At 34.5% G+C, this 17500-nt stretch overlaps 1 pseudogene; it reads left to right on the top strand.

Moving 5' to 3' along the window:
* Positions 1 to 11942: 11942 nt before the first annotated feature.
* LOC145075564 (putative wall-associated receptor kinase-like 16 pseudogene) lies at positions 11943 to 16766 on the top strand (annotated as a pseudogene).
* The last annotated feature ends 734 nt before the right edge of the window (positions 16767 to 17500 follow it).

Here is a 17500-nt window from a genome sequence, read left to right as displayed (position 1 = left end):
TTGGTTTGATGAAATTAATAAACTTATTATTGTCGGCTAAAAACCCTATGTGCCCACCAGGCTCCTAATCCTGATCCACTCAGTTTCTTGTATTACAGGGTGTGGCACAAGGGCATAGTTGGATGACTTGATGAGGGATTATGGATTATAGGCCAGTAGATATAAATAAATATTGTAAGGCCTATGTTGTTCTGTTTATGCTTTTGATCTGTATCGAACATGACATCCCGAGGTTTTAATATAATGAAATATATTTTTTCGAAAATGCTTTGATAAATCTTTATCATATTCATTTTTTGGGAACAAATTCTGCAATACTTTTCTTTAAAAGGTTACTCTAATTTTCAAACAAAGCATGAACAAATCGGTCTCTTCTGGCTGTGAAAATGGGGATGTCACATAGCCACCTCATGGCTATGATCGGGTCCTACACCCCATCGAAGGTCGGAGGCTTCATGTTATATATCAAAGTCCAGATACTGAAAGGCCTGACTTGCCCTTGCACCTACAGTCGCTACGGCTGCGGATGTTGTGGCAGCAGCTGTCTCCGTAATGGCTACATATATTTCTTTGAAATACTCCATCATGGCAGTCTTTATAGACCCAAACATCTCTGGAATCTGACCCCGAACAACCTCAACCACTTCCTCCCTAATGCGATCCTCTGTCAATGATGGCCTATCTTGGCTGACAGCTCCTCATACTGAAAATATACCAAGAAGATATCAGATAAACCGTATAGAAAATGGGGAACCAACTCCCAAGGAAGCCCTAGGGTTTGTGACTACCTTGCTACCTGTATCGTTCCTATGATTTTAGTAGTACGAGCCCATACTACCTTCCACACATACCCATATTTGTCTCAAGTATCATCACAACGCCCTAACAATATACATAAGCATGGAAAGCGCTCAATCCTTACTCCTAGAGGAAGGCTAAATATCTCATAACTGGCAGACTGACCCCGCACAACTCATCCATGAAACTTCCATGAACCTTGCAGCACTTGTGTATGTTAGTCATACATAACGTTGGATCCTATAGTGATCCTACCCTAAGGCCAAACCAAACATTCTCAGGCTATAAGATCTTAATTATATACAAGTATGATGCATACACTAAGCAACTACAGTAATGATGTCAATTTCATATAAGGAAAACCCTAGGCTATCAGGCATCATATAATCAGGCAATTCTATCATGCAGTTCTTGAATATCCCTAGCTTATCACTAGCATGTAGTTGTAACATATCACATTATTAAACAACTGCATGGTATTTTGGGGTCTACTTACTGGCTCCGGCTGATCGTACACTCTGTGTGCTCCTTTCGTATTTAAAAAACCCTTTGAAAATCATTTTGAAAATCTTTTTCCATAGTTTGAGACTGGATTCACACAAGTGTTCCTCAAATTCACTCAAACTAAGGCTCTGATACCAACTTATAACATCCATAAAATTCATAAAAATTTAAAACTTTTTCAAGCATTCAAAAACCATTACTTATTACAAATGTTTTCAAAATAGTTTCATATCAGAGTATCCTAGAAATCAAAATCATAAAACATGAGGAGCACACGATCAAGCCTTCGCCTTCTCGCGATACTCTGAAGTACCAGAAACCAAAACCAAAACTATAAGCCCAAAGCTTAGTGAGTTCCCCCAAAATATGCGCACAACAAGCAACATACACATAATAACAACTTATTATGGGCCCAATCAACCATCAGGTTGGAATGCCAACATATTATGGGTCCAGTCCTCCTCGGGATGGTATACCATCGGGTTAGAATGCCCACATACTATGAGTCCAATCATCCTCAGGATTGAATACTCTCGGCCCACAACCATCGAGTTGGAATGCCCCGATCTGTTGTCTCTCATACAAAGCAGATAAGCCTCAACCACCAACCAACCATGTGCACATATATCAGATAATCACATACCAGTCTAAAGAGAGAAAAATCAATCTACAGATCACTAAGCATTCCAACATCCTATCTACCAAGATACCAATCTAACTGATCATAACCACATAGAAACATCATATCTACTAGGATACTAATCTAACAAATCATACTATCAATAAAGCAGGATAACAATCCAAAAGGTCGGCCCTAGTGCCTTAGACCCTTGAGTATAGTGAGGAAAACTCACAACACGAGTAACACTGAACTGAAAAGATCAACTCCGAAACATAGCTCCAAATTCAAAAATCTACAACCAACATTGATCCAAATTCCATAAATTCCCAAGTTACCAAAATGCCCTCAGAAGTCAAACTTAGGTCAAACCTGGTCAAAGTCAAATTCAACGGTCAAGGTCAACAGTCCATGTTGACCCAACTTGTCGAGTGCAGCTTATAGACTCGTCGAGTTCCTTCAGAACTCAGAAAGTCGTGAAAACCCCAGTCAACTCGCCAAGTTACCAAGTAACTCGTCGGGTCAATGCAACATCTAGAATATCAGGAAAATGTTACCAACTCGTCGAGTTGACTATACAACTCGTCGATTCCTTCAGCCCTTTTTCCCATTCAGACATTTTTAAACTAAACCAAGGCTCCAAACTGTAGGTGTAGTTACCACGTAAAGTTGCTAACTCTATGTGCATGCAAGGCATCAAAAAGATAAAACACTCAAAACTATTCCTAGGAAGAGGTTTAGGGCTTGTGGAAGGGCCAAAGCTTCATAAAGCTTGAGGCTTTATGTCCATGAGGGCCTAGAGGAGTCCATATCTGAAGTTACAACTTCAAATCATGCTCGAACCAGGAATGCTTCAAGAATAAACTAGAAATGATCCTAAACTCTAGAATGAATAGATCTAACAAGAAAATGATCAAGGTAATGACTTTTTACCTTCAAATGGATGCCAAGACGATGTAGATATTGGATCTACAAGCCCCTTCCTGTTCCAAGCTTCTAAATCTTCAAGTCTCTTCAAGAATGCACCAAAAAAACACTTTTACCCTCACACACACACACTCAAAAGTAGGTTAGCTCGATTAGGGTTTGATTCTGGATGTGCAAAGTGGTAAGGGGGCTGGAGGGGAGGACTTAAGGTCCTTTAAATAGGGTGCAAACCCTAAAAATAAGGGTTTCCAAACACAGCCTCTACTCGTCGAGTTGGGTCCTCTAACTTGTCGAGTAGGTCCTAAATTTCACGCGGGCTAACTAGTCTCTACACGATGAGTTAGGGTAACCAACTCGACGAGTAGGTCCACAAATATGATTATTAAAGCTTCAAATTTATACCTGGGAGTCGGGATGTTACACTAAACCAAGTTCCTAGAGAAGAAAATGTTGAAGCGGATGCTTTGGCCAATCTAGGATCTTCCCTAAGGATCCCGCTAGAAACCAGGATCCCTATAACCCGCGTATTGATCCCGACAATTGAGGAGTCTTCTAAGATACTGAAGGATCCTAACAATCACATGGAAACTACTGACGTCCCTACAAAGAAAGATCCCGATTTGATGATTTAGCATCAGGATCCCAACATCAAGGATCCTTCTCCAACCTTAGGATCCTAGATCTAACCCATTACTAAATACCTCCAAAATAGCACGATCCCTAAGGAAGAAAAAAGTGAAAGGGCATTCAAAACAAGGATCTCAAGGTTTGCTATAATCCAAGGTAAGTTATACAAAAAATCTATAGCAGGTGCATACCTTAGATGCCTAGAATATCATGAAGCTGAAAAAGGTCCTAAAGGATTTACATGAAGGAGACTGCGACAACCACACTAAGGGAAGATCCTTATGATCCAAAGCGTTGACGACAGGATACTACTGACCAACCATGAAGAAATATTCCTTCCTTCATGCCAGAAATTTGATGCTTGTCAAATACATAGCAACATCCTGCATCAACCAGCAAAACCTCTACATCCTATCATCTCCTCTTGGCCTAGGGAATGGATATAGCGGGTAAATTGCCAATAGCTCCTACAGGAAAGGTCTTCATGCTAGTGATGATTGGATGCTTCTCAAGATGCATATAAGCTGAAGCCTTCGTCCAAGTAAGAGACAAATAGGTAGTTTCCTTCATCAAACGTAACATCTTGACTAGGTTTAGGATTCCTACGGAAATTATATGCGAAAATGGATCCCAATTCATAAGAAAAAGGACAATGGGCTTTTTCATAAGTTGGGGAATCAAGATGGTAATGTCTACTCCTGTCCACCCTCAGGCTAATGGCCAAGCAGAATCCAACAACAAAATTATAGTTAACAACTTGAATAAAATGTTGGATGAGAAGAAAGGAAGATGGGCAAAAGAACTTCCTATTGTATTATGGGCAGATAGAACCACTTCCAAGGTAGCTACAGGCCAAATCCAATATTCAATAGTGTTTGGAACAGAAGAAATGATTCCCACTGAAGTGGTGATCCCAACAGTAAGATACCTACTTCAAAACCAAGAGGATAATAACAGGATCCTGGCCCAAGATCTTAACACTATAGATGAACTTAGGGATCTTGCCAAATCCATATTGCTGCTCATCAACAGAGGATCGCCAAGGCATACAACAAAAATATAAAAGATTGAGGATTCCAAATAGGAGACTTGGTACTAAGGAAAACATTCCAAAATACCAAGGATCCTAGTGCAGGTAAATTGGCACCTATATTGGAAGGTCCATATCTCATAAATGCCGAAACAGGAAAGGGGGAATATTGGTTAGCCACCCTAGATCGAATTATTGTGCCAAGATCCTGGAATGCTATACATCTCAAAGCCTAATATATGTAAGTAAGATTAGTCATTTACCAACACACTTAAGGTACGCATGCTACTTCACTTTTACCCTTTATTTTTATTAATATTTATTCTCTTCAAAAACTATTAGTAACTTAAGCGTCGGAGGGGTGTTAGCTAGGATAATGCCTACGCCAAGCTAATGTTTGCTGCATGCAGGGACTTAAGGATCCTGACCTATAAGGATCTTGACGGATGAATATTCACGGATCCTAACCTCTAAGGATCTTGACATATGAATATTCAAGGATCTTGACGTTCAAAAGGAGATTGGCATAAAAGAGTTCCATGACTGCAAACATTCGACAATTCACAATATGAATTTCCCAAGAACAGAGACTAATCATATTTTCTACGAATAAGTGTACTTAATCCCCTCTAAGGTTTAAAGTATTAATTGCCTCTTTCACACAAGTGAAGGTTTATACACCTTGCTTGGATGCACGCTATCTAACTATGGGATGTGAATAACAGAATCATTTCACGTTTTAGTGACTTGGATACCCTCTTATTTATGAACATAAGTTAAGATCCTAAAGTTGAAATATAATCTTTATAACATTTTAATGTTATCTTAAGTTGCGATCCTCCCCAGATAATTCCGAAGGTTTATAACATTGACATGTTATCTCAAGTTGGGATCTTTCCCAGATAATGCACATGGCTTATAACATTTTCATGTTATCTCTGGGTGGAATTTTCCCTAGAAAACAACTAAATTTTATAACATTTTTATGTTATCATATGATTTGGGATCCTCCCCAGAAATGTACTAAGTTTGGAATTTTTCCCAAAGTTCTTCGATATTTATGATACCAACGCATTTCTTAAAGATGGGATACTCCTCAGAAAATTTGTAACATTTGTCGCATCATAATGTTGCAATAGTTCCATCAATTATTTTCCAAGTTATAGTCGTTTCCAGTAGATTCCTAAGGATAGATCCTTCTTAAATATTACTGAGTTAAAGACAATGAAGGATCCTTCTATGGACGAACTTTGTGATCCTATAGAATTATTTTGAACTTCTCCAAGAAGTGAGTGCCAAAGGTCGCAAATTCCAAAGATATCTGGTTCTATGTATCCTTATTCTTACTAGTATTTCTTATTAAAGACTTATCTTAAGTAGATCCCTACTATTTTGGGATCCTAATTGGAATACTAATTGTTTTCAGCTTCGTGCATGTGTCTTGGAGTTCGGTGGTAACTGGGATAAATACTTACCTCTTGTCGAATTTTCGTATAATAACATTTACCACACTTCAATCAAAATGCCACTATATGAAGCATTACATGGTCGCAAATGTCATATGCCATTATGTTGGCGTGATGCAGGACAGTAGATCTTTGGAGGCCCTGAAATGATTCAAGACACCACCGAAAAGAGTCAAATCGTACAAGAACGAATGAAAGCGGCCCAGGATCGACAGAAGTCCTATATAGAAAAGAGGAGGTGACCCATAGAATATCAAGTGGGTGATTTTGTAATGTTGAAGGTATCCCCATGGAAAGGCCTTATGAGATTTGGGAAGAAAGGAAAGTTGAGTCCCAGATTTGTTGGACCTTTCAAAATCATCCAGAGAATTGGAAAGCAAGCATACCGCTTGGAATTGCCTGAAGATTTAGTAGGGATTCATGATGTGTTTCATGTGAGTTATCTGCACAAATGCTTGAGCATATATGATGAAACGGTTCCGTTATCCGAGGTGAAATTGGATAGTAAATTAAGATAAGTAGAACAGCCTGACGAGATCGCAAATGAAAGAACGACTGAGTTACATAATAAAGAAGTAGATTTGGTGCTTGTCAAATGGAAACACCATCGAGGCCCAAATTATACTTGGGAAAATAAGAATGAGATAAAATCGAAATATCCCCATTTGTTTTAATCAATGTAATTTCGGGGACGAAATCCTTAAAATGAGGAGGTATTTATAACATACACGTTTTGAAATTGTGTTTTATAATGAATAATATTGTGAAATATTATATGAATTTGAGTATTGAATTCTAACATATAGTTTTTACTAGAAATAAAGTAAAACTATGTTTAGAATCACTCGGAAAATATTGTAAGTCTTATGAGATTCCAATTAGAAGTCAAAAAGTGAAATTTAGCGAAAATATAAATATTGGAAGAAGTAAAATTTTATTATTGAAAGTTGTAGATAATCTCATTAGAAACATTTAGGCGAAAACCTCATCGAAATCCGAGTTATAACGAAGAAGTTATGACCAATCGAAGATCAGCGACAAAATCGGCACGGCGCCGAATGACGTAAAAAGTGCGTTTTTGATAACCTACTTTTTAGCCATAGTGATCTAAATGAAAGTCGTAGTATTCGTTAAACCGAGAAGTTTGAAAAACAGAACGCCAAAATCTGACTTCGTATGAGGAAGTTATGATTTTTCTAAGTTTCAGCCTAGCAGTAGACAGCTAAAAATTTTAGACCGAGTGATTTTTAGCCGACACAACCTAAACGAGGATTCAAGATCTCTTCAATAGTAGTACAACGGTAAAGAGTCTGACGAAAACGGATGTCGGATGAGGAAGTTATGAATTTTTAACGGATTTTCCTGTCCCGGTCTGTTAAAAATAATAATATTAAAAATAAAGTCAAAATTAGCTGAAGAAGTCTAAATGAAAGTTGTAAAATATATATTCCCGCCTACGCATGCATATAAATAACGTCAAAAACGGAGCCCCTATGCGAAAGTTATGGATTTTAGAAGTTTGGGGCACATTTTCTGAGAATTTTCGCATGAATAGTACCGACCACGTCAGCTCGCACGAAGCAGCTACGTCACCGAGACGTGTCGCGTCCGAGGTGCGATGCGTGTTGCGTCCGAGCCTCGCTGCTGTGCCACCTGCCTCCTTGCGTGTCCGAAGCTCGCACCTGTCACCTGCTGCCTTCGCATGTGCGACGCATGTCGCATCCGAGCCCCTCGCTGGCACCGCCTCTTCTAGGCCGACTTTCGGACCTCACCCCTATAAATAGGAGACCTGCGAGATTTCTCAGGTAATTTGGAGAAATTGCCCTTTTTCACCCCTAATTCCATATTTTCACTATTTTGACATCCTCCAAAGCCCCAATGTCATTTCTAACACCCGAAACACGCCCCAAAGTACCCGTGAAGCCCGAAAAATTTATCTTTTCGGTTTTGAAGCTCTACCTTCGCAGAGCCCGGTTTTCAATAAAGCTCCCAGTTTTCAACATAGAAAGTCATATTTAAAGCCAAAGTGCTACCCAAATTACTATTTTGACCCCCGGTTAATTCAAGGTGAGTTCAATATATAGGAACAATTGTATGTTATGTGTTATATGTGCTATGTGCTTTTCAGTGTTATTATTCTGGGTTATTTTCCCATGTTATTTTATTCGCTATTTTAATAGCAAAAGTAATACCTTTGACCATGTGATTAGTGAAAGGACTTAGATTCACATTGGTACTGGTACGTAGCCTCTGGCCATGTAGAGCATGTCTCTGTAAGAGAATGACTTCTATTCTATGGCATTGGCAAATAGTTAGACATAGCCATAGGCCTGAAATATACCAAGATGTTAATCAGAAATCTTATGTCTTCTGTGCCATTTGGGCCGAAGCTTTATTGATGTATATCAAGTATGGAAATTGTTATGTCTCATTGATTGTATATCTTTGAATCAAATCAATGATTGAAATGTTCCTTGTTTCTTGTTTCTCTTTGCTTCTGCCATATTGAAGTATATATATATGGCATAACGTTATATTGTATCTATTATTGAACTCAATAAGCGTCACCGCTTACCCTATCAATGTTTAACAATTGCACGAGATAAGTAACCAGTATGATCGTATACTGTTGAAAGATTTAGAATAGTTTGTAATAGTACTTTTGTACTTCAGTTTATGTTTGTATAAACTATAGTATCCTGAATAGTGATGTAATATATAACACTTTATAATAGTCGGTTTGTATCTAGTAGTTTGTAACCTCGTTATCAATATAAAATATTGTTTTTATGAATATGCAAGTAGCATGTTTTGGAGTAACTATATTGTCAAGTATGAAAGTTTGGGTCATTCAGAAATACGAAAGTTTGGGTCTTTCAATCCATAACGTTCCAGTGTCTTCCATGTCGTTCTAGAGTATTCTACACTGTTCTGGTATATTTTGGAGTCTTCCATAATGTTCTAGAATCTTCTAGAGCATTCTAGAACAAACTACCTTCTTCTAGATAATAATATTGGCTCTATTAGGCTAGTATAATCTTAACAGCATCTGTTACAACTAATCCCAAAGTTTATTGGGTTCCATTCAAGATCTCATCTTGATTCTTAACATTCTACTAATTCGTTCAGCTTATGTGGCCAAAAGAATACATTGTTTAGTTTGTATTTTGCATCAGAGCATAATAAATGTTGCATATAACTTGTTCATCCATAACAACTACTTCGATAGATAATACTTCTTTCTCTTTTTTCCGTATAAATTTCCATAGCCTCAATTACACTCAAACCTTAAAGGTTGTATCATCTGATGGTACTCCAATGTCTTTGAAGTAGGTAATTTTGGTAGTAGACATTATTCTGAAATTAAATGGTAAACAAATACAATTAAACACAACAAATAAATAAATAAATAAATATATATATATATATATATATATATATATATATATATATATATATATATAGAGAGAGAGAGAGAGAGAGAGAGAGAGAGAGCATCCAGATATAGCAATGTACTTTGTTTGTATATTAAATATGATAATCAAAAATCAGTTATAATAGCTGTGATTAATCAAGAACAGATACTATTATACATTGCAATTATATAAATGTCACTGTGTGGAAAGTAAGGAAAAAAGAATCGTGTATGAAACTGTTACAGAAATGGTCCCTGTGGCAGTTTTTTTTACAGAAATGTTCCTTTTTGTGACAAATTGTTTAAAGAGGCTAGTGTGGCATGGACAACATGAAAAAAATGATAAATTAATATTACTTTTAAAGAAAAGACAAATGGCATAGGATTTTCAATGCAAGGATTTTCAATTCAGTTGTAACGAAAACATTGGATGAATCCAAAAATAGCAATGTACTTTGGGCTTTTCTAAAAAAATATCAATAAACTGCATCAAACATAAACATATATATATATATATATATATATATATATATATATATATATATATATATATATATATATGGAACGGTATATTTGTTAGGAAACTAATGAAAAAAGGATCATGTAACAAACTGTTATAGAAACGGTCCCTAATGCAAAATTTTTATACACAAATGGTCCTTTTGGAAATAAAATGTGTGGAAAAAGGTCCTAAGGCATGAAAAACAGTTATATCCACTACTGTCAAAAACATGAAATAAAAAATAAAAAAGTTAATTGAATATATGTTGATATATAAAATCACAAAGAAAAAGAAAGTACATTATTATCGTTTTAATCAAGAAATAATAGGCATTTGTACACAATCATATACATACACATACAAACACGATGGAACAGCATTGTACTTTGTGTTATTCCTTGAATAAGAATAGAAATAACAGAAAATCAAAAGTATCTTGTTATTCCTTGCAAGTTGTAGTTTCTTAAAAACAGACAAAGTTCCAATAGACTTTTTGTTGTGTCATAATGCATATATGACTTTGTTGTATCACAATGCATATACGTGGCTTTTCCCCAATCTTTTTTCCTGCTCTTTTTCCATTGTCAATTACTGAAAATGACCTTATTTTCTCTCTTAAAAACTGATTCCTGAATTGAAACTTCCTATTGTGCCCCTGTTGACCGGATATATACATACTGTCAAATCCACTAAATAAGGTCAAAGGTAATTAAGGTAATCCGATAACTGTCAATCCGTTAAATAAGGTAATTCGATATTACCTTTATATTTGTTTTTTTCTCCTCTTTTGATTCAATATTAGACAGGCTGTCTACTTGAAATCCGGTCACCATACTTAACTGAAAAAAAAATATAATATGGAAATTTATATACAAAAAATAAATATTCAAACTATCACAGCCTTATTTAAGGTGATAAACATAATGAGTTTGTTCGACATGGAGCATTTGAGAGTTTCTGACGTTTAACAAAATGTTCCGCTTTGAACAGAATGTCTTGTTTGGCGGTTATAAGCTTCTAACGTTTAGTTTAAACAAATTGCTCCAAATCCAAAAGCTACTTCATGTAACGTTTAACAAAACGCTACCCGTTACCCGCTCTCAGCTATTTTTTTCGAACACACACTAAGAGTACTCTTTTATTAAAGTAGGGGAGAGGATATTTGTATAAAGATCATTTTGAAAAATATATCAAATCATGAAGTGTCATCATATAAATAAATATAAATACAAGGTTAATAAACCCTAACATTTATCTTGCAAATTATAAATAGGAATTGTGAAATTGATAATATTTCGATAAATAGGTACATTTAAAGAAAAATTGTGTGTTTAACTTATATGCAAATCTTTGTATTAAATTATTTTAGTACCGATTTTTAATCCATAATTTAATTAAGATACATATTTTAAATAATTAATAAATATATAATATACTTATCACATTTATTTATACTTATACTATAATAATAGAAGTAAAATATGTATTCCGACCACTATCTAGCGAAATCTTATGACTTAGTCGTTCCATGTCTCAAAACTTGAGTCGCCGTCATCTTTGGAAAAACCTTCATGGTCGGTCGGGCTTGTTTTTTTAGCTTTTGGGTGGTTCTCTTTGAGGGTTTTACGTAAGGGAGTCAACCGATGTGGTATACAACTGCAATGGCGGCCGATTGAGGAACTGACCAAGAGGGTTTGGATTTGACCTATCGGTGGTGATGGTGTCAGAGTTTTGTTGGATGGAAGATGGTCCAACTACTTTTTTTTGTTTTCAAGAGAAGGAGAGGGAGAGTATATTTAATAATAATAATATAATTAAAAAAGAAATAATGAATAATATATATTAAGGGTACAATAGTCATTTTAGTTTGGAAGGACCAAATCCATAAAACTGCAACTTTGAAACAATAAGGACCAAAACCTAAAAAGATTGCAAACAACAGGGACCATTTTTGCTATTTTGTCTACTCTAAATTTGACTATAAAATGTTTTAACATATCAACCAAATCGCACACAAAACATATCTGATCAAAGAAATACAAGAAAAAAAAAACATGCTTCTTCTTTTCATCCACGTTCTATTGGCGTTGTTGTCTGAGAATAATTTTGTAGGTGCCTCTCTTAGAGGTATTGCAAAGCCAAACTGCCCAACAGATTGCGGGAATTTAACAGTTCCCTACCCTTTTGGAATGGGTAAAGGGTGTGCCTTAGACGAGTCATTTGAGCTCATCTGCAACTCCACTTTTAACCCCCCAAAGCTTTTTATCAGGTCTGGAAACATTCAGATATACAATATCTCGGATTCCGAGATCAGCATTTTCAATTCTGTTGCTTACTCTTGCTACAACGAATCTGGGAGTTCTGATAGTGTTAATTCGACTACATCATTTGAGGAGACAAGCCCGTTTACGTTTTCGTCAATTAACAAATTTACTGTCATTGGATGCGATAATTATGCTTGGATCAGAGGACTGCATGGATCCGACTACATGACTGGCTGTATGGGCATATGTACCAACGTAAGTAATGTGCTCAAGAATGGTAAGTGCTCTGGGGTTGGCTGTTGTCAGACACCAATACAAAAGGGTCTCAAGGGTGTCAATATAACAATTGGCTCCTTTGATAACCATATGAATGTATGGCCCTTCAATCCTTGCGGTTTTGCATTTCTCGCTGATGAAAACCACTTTCGCTTTGGTGGTGCACGTGATTTGTCTGGTGCTTCAAAGCTTTATTTAGATTCACATGTCCACATCCTGGTGGATTGGGTAATTGGACGAGGCAAGCGGAATTGCTCACAGGCTACAGAATGCAAGGCAAATAGCTTCTGCACGGACGATGAAGAACTTGGTGGATATCGCTGCAGCTGCAACAAAGGTTACCAGGGCAATCCTTATCTTCTTAATGGCTGCCAAGGTCAGTTTCGAATTTAGAATAAAATCTGTTCCGATAAAAATTATATATATTTGAACCAAACTGGTCGCAAAAACCCGAATAGATAGATGCTCTCATTGTATCAGTCCAAAGTTAACTTTTAAAACTTATTTTTCTATAAAGATGATAGATATAAAAAAACTTATTAATAAAACACATATGGAGAGAAGTAGAGTATAATTTAATTTATGGCCCATCCCACATCAAAAGTGTTGACAGTTGAGTTATGCTTATTAAAAGCAGGATGGGGGAGACCTTCTTAGGTTTTGGTTCATTAATTTTAAACTCACTTGCATTAAAGACCCAATTCTTTATTTATTTATAAATATTTTATTTTATAAAAAGTTTGGTTTACAACATTCAACTTGACCGGTTTAACTATATTTTCGAGTGAACTCGCTTGTTTTAATCTAATTACAACCATTGTTTTTAAGCGGGAGGTTTGATCCATTTCGATTGAAAACAGTTAAACTCTATTAGTCTAGTCCTATTTTTAAAACATCGGTGTTTTTACCTTACTAATGATTTACAATTCTTTTTTCAATTAAAAAGCATTCTCATTTCCACTTTATTTATAAAATTATTCAATATTTTATGTAAAATAAAAATATATAAAATATATATAAAAAAAATTGTTCTTAAATTCCACTTTGTTTTTTTTACATCGAATATAAGATTAAGACTCCTAAACTTTAACTTTGAAAGAACATTATTTATAAACTCTATAAATTAAGGTTAACTTTTACTTGTCATATTTGTTTTTTCAAGTTTAAATTTATTTATATCTAGTTTATTTAACATATTTAAAATTTGAGTTTATTTATTTAGTATTTGTTTAATTTTATTTTTATATTTTAAATATTAAAAATTTTTCAAATATATTTTAAATTTAAACACTTTTTAATGTCTTTGTTAAATTTTTCTAAACGTATGTGTCATATTTCGTTAAATATATGTATAACTTCTTACAAATGAGTTTGAATATTTATTTTGATGGCTTATGAATGTAATTATTTATTTAATAAAATACTTGTTATATTAATATAAAAATTAATTTAAATTATTTTTTTGTTATATATATTTATTTATTAATAAAAATTTTAAGATTATTAAAACAAAATGATTTTAGACAAACTGTAAAAGTCTTTTAAATTGAAAAGTATTATTGAATATATAAAAATCTGAAGAAAAGGAATATACTGGGGATATATTTTTGGGTCTAAAAAATTAGTGAAAATTAAGGTGAAGATGGAGATAAATTACTATTAGCATTATTATTTTTACTCTAGTGTTAAAGATGGTTTAAATGGGATACCGAAAAATTAATAGTTAACCCTTTTTGTCTTGATCAGTTAATTTTGAAATTAGATACAATATATATATATATATATATATATATATATATATATATATATATATATATATATATATATATATATATATATATATATATATATATATATATATATATATATATATATATATATGACTAGGCATGTGTATTTAGGCATGTGCATTCAATTTGTAGTATTAGCAAACCATGCGTATGCCATGTTTTGTACTCTTTGTTTTAATACTTGAATAACTTTGTTTGCTAGACATCAACGAGTGCGAGGATAATAGCACCTATCCTTGTTATGGAAGATGCTCTAATAGTCCCGGGAATTACAGTTGTACATGTTTGCAAGGATACGAAGGTGAAGCAAAAGAAAAATACGGCTGCCGACCGGTTGCTAAAAAATCAAAATTTCCAGTGGTGGTGTTCTCTATAGGTATACTTCACACAAGTATTATTATTAATGATGCATTAAATACTTAAATCTAACTTCATATAATTAGGTACAATATATTAAGCATTGCAAGTCAAAATTTGTCAGGTCACCAATCTTTTTAACCAATGCATCAAAGTTGATAATTTATTTTGTCAAAATATATTATCTTTTCGAAGTTACTTTTTCAAGTAGCCGAAACTAATATATATTATGATTTTTTTTTTCATCCGGTTAACATTTTTTCATGAATTTTGCTTTTCCAATGTACATGTTTCCCAAAATATATAAAAAATTTGCGAAATCGGCCATTCATTTCTTTCAAATGTATAGAAAATTAGGTTCAGAAAAATTGGTTGGTCAAGATGCCCGATTTAATTAGACTATAAGAAGATCACCAAATATCATTATATAACTTTTTTTAAAATATAAAAGTAAAAATTTGTTAGGTTGCTAATATTGGGTTTAATTTTGGACAAATTCGTTGGTAGCTAATGTGTATAAAAACTATTATTTTATAAATATTTGATTTGAGTTAGGTTGAAAATGAGACAAGCCTATATAGGTTCTATGTTCTATTCTATCCAAGACTACTTTTTCCATGTAAAAATATGCATTTGAACCCATCCTTGACTATTTTTATGTGTAAAAATTTATGATACTCATTTACATTTAAATGTGTAAAAAGGTAATGTGTGTTTAACCTCAAAAAGGCAAACACGATTAACCAAAAATTTATTGTACCTACTTTTGTTTTTAATCCAAAATATACTTATTTCAAGATTCTTTTTTTATTTCACAAAATGAATTATTATTATTATTATTATTATTATTATTATTATTATTATTATTATTAAGTATCATTTTCAATAAAAAAAAAATACATTTCATGGATTAAGAACCAATTTTTGCAAGATAAGTTGTAATAATTTCGTGATATATGTATGTAATTGTTGGAAATTAAGGTGGATTTATTGCAAATGATGTTCCCATGTTTAGTATTCATCTGGTTAACTGATCATTTTCCTTATATTTTTCCATGTAGTTTTGGTTGGGGTTATGTTGACATTAGCTGGGATCACTGTGATATTCTTTAGCATCAAGAAGAAGAAACTTATGAAGCTACGAGAGAAGTATTTTGAGCAAAACGGTGGTGTGTTGCTCAAACAAAAACTGAATTCGCAAGAGGCTGCTTACACCGTGACTGTATATAGCATGGAACAGCTTCGAAAAGCCACAGATAACTATTCAAATGAGCGGATTGTAGGGAGGGGAGGTTTTGGCATTGTTTATAAAGGAATTATGCCGGATAAACGCGTTGTTGCAGTTAAGAAGTCCCTTTCAGTGGGTGAGACCGAAAAGGAACAGTTCATAAACGAGATATTGGTAATAACACAAATCATACATGGAAATGTCGTCAAACTATTGGGTTGTTGTTTTGAAGAGGAAGTACCGGTATTAGTGTATGAGTTCATTCCCAATAACACACTTTTCCATCACATTCATAATGAAGAGGGTGGAACGAGTTGGTTATCATGGGAGAATCGGTTAAGGGTCGCTGCAGAAGCTGCATCTGCACTTGCGTACCTTCATTCTCATGCCACCACCCCCGTCATACACAGAGATGTCAAGTCCTCAAATATATTATTAGACGATGAGTTCAGAGCGAAATTGTCGGACTTTGGTATTTCCAAGTTGTTTTCTAAAAAAGAAGAAAACGTCAACACTGTTGTCCAGGGCACACTTGGGTACTTGGATCCTGAGTACCAAGACACAGACAATTTAAACGAAAAGAGTGACGTATACAGCTTTGGGGTGGTTCTTGCAGAGCTCATCACCGGTAAAAAACCCCTTCTTGTAGAGAGAGTCTACCAAGAGAGGTACTTGTCAAAGTATTTTGTCAAGTGCATGGGTGAAGGAAACCTCCTACAAATGGTGGAACCACGCTTACTTAATGAAGGGGGTATTGACCTTCAACATTTAAATGCTGCAGCACAGCTTGCCAACAGGTGCTTGGAAATATCTGGTGTTAACAGGCCGACAATGAGGTCTGTTGAACTTGAGCTTGAAGCTTTAAGGAGGCCCACTACGACACATCCCATTGTTCCACCTGAACAGGTCGCCCATGAAGAAATTTCTGGATCCGTGAATCCAGAAATTCAGCCAGCAGACTGATAATGATAAACCCCCAATGATCTTCCAGATTGATCTTGTTCTTATTTAAGTCCTTTTGTATTTGGTAGTGATGGTATATTGTTTGTTTGAGTTGAACCAGACTTTTCGGTTAAGTCCTAACTTTTCACTATTTTCCCTCTTTTGCTTTTCTTTCCATTTCTCAAACATTTATCCAGATAATACCTCATGTGAAATAAAGCCTAGACTATCAAATCTTGAAAATATAAATTTAGATAGCTAGAGTGACACATTTAAAGTTTTATAAGTCAAAAATATAATAAAATGTTAATACATATTAAAAAATGTTACTTTTGCATAAGACCTTTATAGGATCCATATGCAGCACACGTGACAATTTAATCAACTCGGTTACATCTTCTTCACCTATAAAACAGATTATAACATTGTATAAAGGTATGACCATGCCTCATAATACACAGGAAGGTATCAAAGACAAGATCTTGTTAAAAAAATAACCTTTCAGTTCACTTTCGTACAAGTTGAACATATGTTTTCCCTTCAAGGGCACAAGAGAGTATTTCAACAGACAAAAGCCTTTATTTTTTTCCTTACCTTCGATGGCATTCTAAAAACATTTGTTCACTAAAATCTTTGTTTGCTAAGTCAAATCAATGAAAATATGTTGCTATTTCTTGCATCTAAATCAAAAAGGGCTAAATGCACAAAATAGCAACTTACTTCCACTTACAAATATGGTAAAAGAACCCTAAATA

This window comes from Lactuca serriola, chromosome 9, assembly GCF_051521515.1.
Source record: "Lactuca serriola cultivar US96UC23 chromosome 9, Lser_US96UC23_V15, whole genome shotgun sequence".
Taxonomy (NCBI): domain Eukaryota; kingdom Viridiplantae; phylum Streptophyta; class Magnoliopsida; order Asterales; family Asteraceae; genus Lactuca; species Lactuca serriola.
The sequence above is the reverse complement of the archived record's forward strand: the minus strand, read 5'-3'. Positions and strand labels throughout refer to the sequence as shown.